This window comes from Triticum aestivum, chromosome 2A, assembly GCF_018294505.1.
Source record: "Triticum aestivum cultivar Chinese Spring chromosome 2A, IWGSC CS RefSeq v2.1, whole genome shotgun sequence".
NCBI classification, from domain to species: domain Eukaryota; kingdom Viridiplantae; phylum Streptophyta; class Magnoliopsida; order Poales; family Poaceae; genus Triticum; species Triticum aestivum.
This window is the reverse complement of record NC_057797.1, coordinates 749,624,878-749,633,100: the sequence shown is the minus strand read 5'-3', so window position 1 is coordinate 749,633,100 and position 8,223 is coordinate 749,624,878.

The following is an 8,223-nucleotide window of genomic DNA, read 5'->3' as shown; positions in this document are numbered from 1 at the left end:
AAAACTTACAATGTTGGCAAACTAGTTCTACGCCTGCCGGATAAGAAAAAGAACAATCTCGAGCCCAAATGGGAAGGTCTCTTCATTATTGACCAAGTTCTGACCGGTGGAGCGTACCGACTGCGGGATGCATCGACTAGTCGACTCGAGCCGAACCCATGGAACGCGGCTAGGCTCCGAAGATTCTACGCCTAGCACCGGACTCTATGTTAGTCCCCTCCCTTTGTCCATTTTCTGCATATACATTATCTGTTTTGTTTCTCTTTCTTTCTCTCTTTCTTTTATTATTTCTCTAGGCCTTCAAGGGTCACCTTGTGCCTCGCCTGCACATTACAGATGCGCTAGCCGCACTCTTCATACCTGGGGGCTTATTTCACAGAAGGTTAAATTATTTATCTGGGCCTCATGTCCCACACATGTGTTATACTTCCGCATGTACCTTTTTTCATCATTATATGCATTGATATGACTTAAGTTTTGGCCAAGCTGGGTTGCCTGGCTCTTGTATTTATGCCCTACGTTCCCGTTAGTTCGGCTAGGGCATAAGGGGAGCACATCTGCGATTGTTACTGCCGGGTCAGCCGGATGTGTACCTCAGACTGGGTGAAGCCGAAAGCTAGCATTCTTACGGGAATATTCGGTCGGTGAACAAAAGATGATTTTTATTTATTGTCCATATCTGCCCCCAGATGTTTTTCCTGCCTTTCCTATCGCAGTCCGGACATGCACTTTAGGGCATGCTTACCCAGGGAAAGGAACCCTTAACGGAACTATTCTCCCTGGAAGATGTTTCTTACCACCCATGTAATATAACACAACTAGTTGGGCACTTGTCTGATAAAGCACTAATGACCCCTACGCCTGGTCTCCATGCATACCCCGGTTCTTATATAACTGAGCGGGTATTCGGATACACCCCGGACTATTGGGCCCGGAGGTTGAAGTGAAAAGGTCCGCAACGACAAATGATCTACAATCCAGCTAGAAGGCATTATACATGTCACTTTAATTACATAGTCATGCAGACTGACTAAATTCCTCTTCTATACCATCCAACAGGCGGTCTAGCTTACAATCCTGTTGAGAATACTTTGCGGCTAATTCTACTTGCCCATAAACTAAGCTAACGGGGATCTCTTTTCCGTCGGGCCCCACAGGTCCAACCTCGGCCATGTGATTTGGGTCTGCCTTGGTATACCGCGTCTTCACCATGGCCCAGGCTTCTCTGGCACCCTATTGGTGATAGCCCACAAGTATACGGGATCGCAACAGCTTTCGAGGGTAGAGTATTCAACCCAAATTTATTGATTCGACACAAGGGGAGCCAAAGAATATTCTCAAGTATTAGCAGCTGAGTTCTCAATTCAACCACACCTGGAAACTTAGTATCTGCAACAAAGTGTTTAGTAGCAAAGTAATATGATAGTGGTGGTAGCGGCAACAAAAGTAAAGACATCAAAAGTAATGTTTTTGGTATTTTGTAGTGATTGTAACAGTGGCAGCGGAAAACTAAATAAGCGAGAACCAGTATATGGAAAACTCGTAGGCACCGGATCAGTGATGGATAATTATGTCAGATGCGGTTCATCATGTAACAGTCATAACATAGGGTGACACAGAACTAGCTCCAATTCATCAATGTAATGTAGGCATGTATTCCGTATATAGTCATACGTGCTTATGGAAAAGAACTTGCATGACATCTTTTGTCCTACCCTCCCGTGGCAGCGGGGTCCTATTGGAAACTAAGGGATATTAAGGCCTCCTTTTAATAGAGAACCGGAACAAAGCATTAGCACATAGTGAATACATGAACTCCTCAAACTATGGTCATCACCACGAGTGGTCCCGATTATTGTCACTTCGGGGTTGCCGGATCATAACACATAGTAGGTGACTATAGACTTGCAAGATAGGATCAAGAACTCACATATATTCATGAAAACATAATAGGTTCAGATCTGAAATCATGGCACTCAGGCCCTAGTGACAAGCATTAAGCATAGCAAAGTCATAGCAACATCAGTCTCAGAACATAATGGATACTAGGGATCAAACCCTAACAAAACTAACTCGATTACATGATAAATCTCATCCAACCCATCACCGTCCAGCAAGACTACGATGCAATTACTCACGCACGGCGGTGAGCATCATGAAATTGGTGATGGAGGATGGTTGATGATGACGATGGCGATGAATCCCCCTCTCCGGAGCCCCGAACGGACTCCAGATCAGCCCTCCCGAGAGGTTTTAGGGCTTGGCGGCGGCTCCATATCGTAAAATGCGATGGTTTATTCTCTCCGATTTTTTTCTCATCGAAACTCAATATATGGAGGTGGAGTTGGAGTCGGAGACGCAACAGGGGGCCCACGAGGTAGGGGGCGCACCCTAGGGGGGCGCCCCCACCCTTGTTAGAAGGGTGTGGGCCCCCTAGTCTTCATCTTTGGCAAGGATCTTTTATTGTTTTTTCTAAGATGCTCCGTGGAGTTTCAGGTCATTCCGAGAATATTTGTTTTCTGCACATAAAACAACACCATGGTAATTCTGCTGAAAACAGCGTCAGTTCGGGTTAGTTCCATTCAAATCATACAAGTTAGAGTCCAAAACAAGGGCAAAAGTGTTTGGAAAAGTAGATACGACAGAGACGTATCAACTCCCCCAAGCTTAAACCCTTGCTTGTCCTCAAGCAATTCAGTTGACAAACTGAAAGAAAGAAAGAAAAACTTTTACAAACTCTGTTTGCTCTTGTTGTTCTAACTATGTCAAGCCAACATTCAAGTTTTTAGCATAGATCATAACTAACCACATTTGCAATAATTCTCAGGTCTCACAATTACTCATATGAATAGCATAATCAACTAGCAAGTCATAATAATAAATCTCGGATGACAACACTTTCTCAAAACAATCATAATATGATATAACAACATGGTATCTCGCTAGCCCTTTCTGACACTACTAGGGAAAAGCCTATACATAGAATTTTACTAGTAGCGCTTTACAAAATCAAGCGCTGCTGCTACTTTTGAACTGGGGGCACATGGCTAGCCCAACCTAGCAGTAGCGTGTATAATGGCCCAGCGCTACTGCTAATCTCCTTAGCTGCAGCGTGTATTCCAGAACGCGCTGTAGCTAACGTAGCAGTAGTGCCCTTTCTGGAACGCGCTACTGGTACTTCTGACTTAACCACGCGGTTCGTCCTTCCCCACGGCCACTTCATCCCCCAAATCAACTCCACTCTCGCCGCCGCCGCCCCTCGGCCGCCGCGTGCTCTCCCCACGCCGCCCCCGACCCCAGATTCAACGCCGGCCCCGCCCCCGACCTCAACGCCGCCCGGGACGCCGCCCCCGACCCCGACCTCAATGCTGCCCCGGACGCCGCCCCCGCCCCCCGACCTCAACGCCACCCCGGAGCCCCGACCAGGACCTCGACGCTGCCTGCCCCTCCCTCGTCGCAGGCACCCAAGGTGAGCACGCCCGCTCCTCCCTCTCCCCTAACTCTACCTAGGGTTTCTACCTCCATCAAATTAGTTAGGGTTTCTACCACTTTCCACCCCTATAGGTTCATCAAATTAGATGGTAATTAGGGCAGTAGTTCTTAGGTACTAATTAGTTAGTAAGAACTAGGTACTAATTAGGTACTAGAATATTTTTATTTATAGTAAGTTTATTTTTAGTAAGAGCTAGTTGAATTAATAGAACTAGTTAGTAAGAACTTGTTGCTATTTTTTTAGTTAAGAAATTTTCCCGCAACGACGTGGACGATGCCTATCCCGCATCCTCGTCGTTGAGTCGGCGGAGGACGACACCTACTTGACTAGATGGGCCATGTCCGGGACTGGGCTCCGCCGGGGTGGTACTGGGAGGCGCTACCTACCGGGGGGCGCAGGTTGGTGAGGAGCCAGCCTGTTGTTGACCCGAACCTTCTTTGGTGGCGGTCGTGTGGGCCAGTGACGGTCCAGAGGCTCGAGGACTCCGCGGAGGTGGTGCGTCATCGTGTCAGTGAGGAGGACGCGCACGTCCGTCGCTACTTGTTTGCGTTGGAGCACAGGTTCTCCAATACCTGGCAGGTTCTCCAGGGATCTCACTGGAGCTATGATCCCGTGATGGTTCCTTCTCTGTGGGTGTCCACCACCCGCGCCGATACCCGTTGTGTGCTAGGGTTTTAGTTGTACTAGTGATGTTATATGTATGACACTATTCGGGATGTATTAGTGATAATATTCGACGATGTACAGACGCATGAGATGATTTACTTTTGCTTATTGAATGCATGCTAATTTGAGTCTTATAAGATATTTTGAAATGTATATCTTGTGTTGCTCAATATCCAAGTGGCCGGTCATGTTTGCAGGTTACACCTCCGAGTGGCCTATGTTTTGCCGGAGTGTTGATTCATTTCCGTTCCGGCAAATTTCAGGCGCTCGATATATCCTATTTTAGCAAAGGTCATGCCGGATTTTTCCGTGAATTTTGGCATGACTTTTGCCAGAATATGTAGGAAATATCGAGTGCCCCGGATTTGTGTGTTGAGTATCCTGGTAGTTGTCTTTTATCGATTTTCAATTAATGTTTTAACTATGAACATAGGAAATGTCTGACGACAAAAAGGATTTCGGTATTTGCAAATACTGCAAAGACGAGCGCGACTTGTGCGATGGAATCTTCCTAGATGATGATAGGCGCTTCAGCATCAAGCTGGTCGAGAACTTCGAAGTGGATACAGTAAGTCACAACGACAAGTCTTTTTTCGTAATTAAGCATGACATCTGCTTCATTTTCTTCAACTTATATTTTTTTACTATTCTACTAGCGTATCCCCTGCCATGCAAGAGTTTTTGTATTGGATAAGATAGGTTTCAGTCATACTATGGAGGTAAAGAAAGTTTATTTGAAGACCGAGCATGGTTATATTTTCCACGCAAAATTATACAATTCAGACGACTACACCAATTTTGGATGGAAAACATGGCGAGCACTATGCAAGACTTATGCATTTGAGCCTGATATGGTTATCACCTTTGATATTCATCCGGAAGATGATATTGAAGGTAATACCGACATCTGGGTCGATGTGCAGATGCCTCCAATTACACCAAAATGTAAGTTTCTCAACCATATTTATGTCTTTGATATTGTTTATTCAAAAATAGTTGACAACTAATTTGTGTTGTCAGCTTATTTCGGTGCAAGCAAACATGTCCAGTGCTTGGTAGACAGGACCTACTACTGTCCCGGGGCTGAACTAAACTGCGAGGAGCTAAGTCATTATGTTTCATGGCTTGAGGATCTTGATACCGTCAAGACAAATTTTCTTCCTGGACTTAGAAATTTTAGTACTGAAAACGTGCGACCAATAGTGTTCGTCATGAACTACGGTCACATCTATTTAGGAAGGATGGTAAGATTTTTACTATTTGTCCTCAGTGCATCTTTTCCATCCATTATTTGTGAAGCTAAACTTCATTGCTAAGTATGTGACCATACGATGTTCTTCAACAGGGACTCCCGATGAATGTTGTGCCTTATGGGATCGAGACTAAAGGTACCATGAGTATTATTAGCTTACGGCCAAGATATCCTACATGTTACTTTAGTGCATTCAAGATCAGCGATGAATGCTTAATAGTGCAAGACTAGACCAGATATGTGATGGGGGAGCGCAGACAAGTACTAGGGGGCAGCAAACAGATGTGCTACCCAAAATTAGGAGACAGGTTCATCTGCATGCTCCAACTTGATCAAGGAGGAGAGCTACACATGTTTTATGTTGTTTTACCTAAGAGAGAGCAGCAGGAGTGATTAGCTAGAAATGAGTTTGAGGATGATGATGTGCTACACTATTACTATGATAATAAAATAGCTAGTGTTGGTGGTAATGACTGATGATTATTATTAGCTAGTGTTAGTGGTGATTAAATAAATATTGTTGGTGCTAATGATTATGATGATGATTAAATAGCTTGTGCTGGCGGATTAGATTCAAGTGGAGGCAACATGTGGTGCACATCGAAAGTACTACTAGTCCAAACTAGATCAAGTTTGGATTAGTAGTATAGTTTTGACATGCACCACATATTGCCTCCACTTGAACCTAATCCACCTTCATTTGACACACTGTTATGGACATAATGATGTAAACCTCATAACTGGTATTGTACCAATATTTGTCCGATGGCGCATAAATACACTAAAAAAACAATACTAGTAGCGATGGAAAGAAAACACGCTGCCAGTAGTTACATTAGCAGCAGCGTGGGAGTGAACAAGCGCTGCACCTATTTGTCCTAGCAGTAGCGCGTGCGGCACACATTACTGCTAAGCAATAGCTGTAGCACCTTATTAGTAGCGCGCCTACCCGCGCTACTAGTGAGCAAAAAACCAGCGCTACTGCTAGGGTTTTCCCTAGTAGTGTGAGACCGCAAAACATAAATGCAGAGCACCTTTAAAGATCAAGGACTGACTAGACATTGTAATTCATGGTAAAAGAGATCCAATCATAGTCATACCCAATATAAATTAACAGTGATGAATGCAAATGATGGCTGTGCTCTCCAGCTAGTGCTTTTTAATAAGAGGGTGATGACTCAATATAAAAGTAAATAGATAGGCCCTTCGCAAAGGGAAGCAGGGATTTGTAGAGGTGCCAGAGCTCGGTTTTGAAATAGAGATAAATTGTATTTTGAGCGGTATACTTTCATTGTCAACGTAACAACTAAGAGATGACGATATCTTCCATGCTAAACACATTATAGGCGGTTCCCAAACAGAATGGTAAAGTTTATACTCCCCCTCCACCAACAAGCATCAATCCATGGCTTGCTCGAAACAACGAGTGCCTCCAACATACATCAGGTCCTAGGGGGAGTTTTGTTTGCAATTAATTTTGATTTAGTTTGCACGAAGCATGGGACTGGGCATCCCGGTGACCAGCCATTTTCTCGTGAGTGAGGAGAGGAGTCCACTCCTCTTGAGAATAACCCGCCTAACATGGAAGATAAGGACAGCCTTTGTTGATACATGAGCTATTCGAGCATACAAAACAAAATGATTATTTGAAGGTTTAGAGTTTGGCACATACAAATTTACTTGGAACGGCAGGTAGATACCACATATAGGAAGATATAGTGGACTCATCTGGAATAACTTTGGGCTTTAAGGGATTGGATGCACAAGCAGTATTCCCGTTTAGTACAGGTGAAGGCTAGCAAAAGACTGGGAAGCGACCAACTAGAGAGCGACAACAGCCATGTACATGCATTAAAATTAATAAACATTGGATGCAAGCATGAGTAGGATATAATCCACCATGAATATAAATATCGTGAAGGCTATGTTGATTTGTTTCAACTACATGCGTGAACATGTGCCAAGTCAAGTCACTTAAATCATTCAAAAGAGGATACCACCCCATCATACCACATCATAATCATCTCAATAGCATGTTGGCACACAAGGTAAACCATTATAACTCATAGCTAATCAAGCATGGCACAAGCAACTATGATCTCTAATTGTCATTGCAAACATGTTTATTCATAATAAGCTGAATCAAGAACGAGGGACTCATCATATTTACAAAAACAAAAGAGGTCGAGTTCATACCAGCTTTTCTCATCTCAGTCAGTCCATCATATATCATCATAATTGCCTTTCACTTGCACGACCGAACGGTGTGAATAATAATAAGAGTGCACGTGCATTGGACTAAGCTGGAATCTGCGAGCATTTGATAAACAGGAGAAGACAAGGCAATATGGGCTCTGGGTTAAATCAACAATAATGCATATAAGAGCCACTTCAACAATTTAATTATGGTCTTCTCCTACTGACCCCCAAGAAAAGAAAAGAAATGAAACTATTTACACGGGAAAGCTCCCAACAAGCAAAATAAGAACGGGAAATGTTTTTGGGTTTTCTTTTTAATTATTACTACTACAGCAGAAAAATAAACTACTACTAATTTTTTTTGGTTTTTCTTAAGGTTTATTAAACACACAAGAAGAAAGCATAAAAAGGAAAATAACCTAGCATGGATGATACAATGAAAACGTATGAGCACCGACATCTAGCAATGAGTGTGTGTGAGCATAAATGTAATGTCGGTGAGAAATACGTACTCCCCCAAGCTTAGGCTTTTGGCCTAAGTTGGTCTATGGCCATGACTGACCTGGCGGATATCCATAATAATAGTTGTTGGGGTCGTACTGTGATGAGGAGG